Source organism: Coenobita brevimanus, chromosome 83 (genome assembly GCF_032717465.1).
Source record: "Coenobita brevimanus isolate Jiangsu-jjx chromosome 83, ASM3271746v2, whole genome shotgun sequence".
NCBI classification, from domain to species: domain Eukaryota; kingdom Metazoa; phylum Arthropoda; class Malacostraca; order Decapoda; family Coenobitidae; genus Coenobita; species Coenobita brevimanus.
In genome coordinates this window covers 10,188,188-10,189,876 of record NC_137036.1, presented here as the reverse complement: position 1 = coordinate 10,189,876, position 1,689 = coordinate 10,188,188, and the positions used below count along the sequence as shown (strand labels likewise).

The following is a 1,689-nucleotide window of genomic DNA, read 5'->3' as shown; positions in this document are numbered from 1 at the left end:
GCCAAGTGGGAAGAACAGCGCCAGGTGGACACCCAAGACACACACCACCACCATTATCATCACCACCACCACAACCACTGACCATGCACTTCATTAGTACTGACGACGAGCTTCACATGAAATTCATACTTCACTTCTTCACTTTAAGCTTCCAAATTTGTAACAACGCAGAATTAGCAAAATTATTGGTTAATTAATAATTACACTGATATTAATACAAAGCATGACAGATCCTCCAAGTGTCATTCACTGTAATGTTTGTTTGTTTTCCTGGATGTCAGTATTCACCTCTCAATATGTCTGTAGGTAAATATATTCCGAAATTTAAAGGAAATTCAGTGGTTTGTCGTGTACACTTCCGGATTATGATGACTAGTTGCAACTGGTGTATAATCTGTCTGGCTATTAAACTATAAAACACAAATAAGGTGATTAATATAAAATATTTGATGCCAATGACCCAAAGATAAAATCACTAAAAGTTTAGTAAAACTGCATAACCCATTGACTCTTGACAGAGCAAAATTGCCTGGTACGAGCCTAAATGAAGTTCTTTGCTGTATCAGGGTCGCCTGACATAATTTCTGAAAAATTTGAATGTTAATGTTCCTCTCAGGTGATCTATATCCGTCTTTCCAGGGCAAGAAATAATGTGTGTATGTGCTTATTCTATTATCTTGTACAGACATAGACACAAATATCTTCCAAAAGTTTGACGAATATCATTCATTCATTCATTGCCAGACGCCATGTATCCTAAACGGGGTGGCCAAGGGCTTAGAGTTAATTGTTTTACAGGGAGGGGCACTAATCCTCCACCAACCCCACTGGACACGTAGGGAGAACGTTATGCCAACAGCATCTGGTGTTCCCAGGCGGTCACCCATCCAAGTACTAACCACACCCAACGTTGCTTAACTTCGCTGATCGGACGGGAAGCGGTGTACTCAACGTGGTATGGCCGTTATACGGAGGAATAATCGAACCGTTTGAAACCTGCACTAGTAGAGACAGGGTTATCATTGTATTTCGCCAGGTGTAAATTTTCCTTAGACGGAACTAGAAAGATAGTTGTGTCTTTGATTGTACACATCTCCTACTGACGAACAGTTATCACATCGGCTTTCTAAACTATGGCTACGGAAATGACCTATTTATGGTACTTAAGAATTACTATGGAAAATGACTATTTTGTGGAATGATTACGGCCACTGAAGGAGTTGTGCTTGTGAGATGTCTTAGATAACCATTTCTTAACCAACTTAACTTTGAAATGGCGTTAAAGAAACTTAATTACCTATTCTGTTGAACAGTTTAATACTTTGATGAGATAGACTTGTGAGACAGATGTGCACTGACTGGTGTGGTGAGAGAGGAGGGGGAGGTGTTCACTGGTGTGGTGTGAGGGGAGTGGGAGGTGTTCATTGGCTGGTGTGGTGAGAGGCGAGGAGGAGGTGTTCACTGGTATGGTGTGAGGGGAGTGGGAGGTGTTCACTGGCTGGCGTGGTGAGAGAGGTGGGGGAGGTGTTCACTGGTATGGTGTGAGGGGAGTGGGAGGTGTTCACTGGCTGGCGTGGTGAGAGGGGAAGGGGAGGTGTTTACTAATTGGTGTGGTGTGAGGGTAGGGGTCAGTATATACTGGGTGACAGTGGTTATAAAAGGACTACAGGAGCCACTCAGCCATCATTG

General features: G+C 42.8%; 1 non-coding gene across 1 annotated transcript; it reads right to left on the bottom strand.

The window, feature by feature from the left end:
- Positions 1-850: 850 nt before the first annotated feature.
- On the bottom strand, positions 851-969 carry LOC145409979 (5S ribosomal RNA). The gene has a single exon (XR_013899205.1). It is a non-coding gene; the product is annotated as a 5S ribosomal RNA (ribosomal RNA).
- Between the last annotated feature and the right edge of the window lie 720 nt (positions 970-1,689).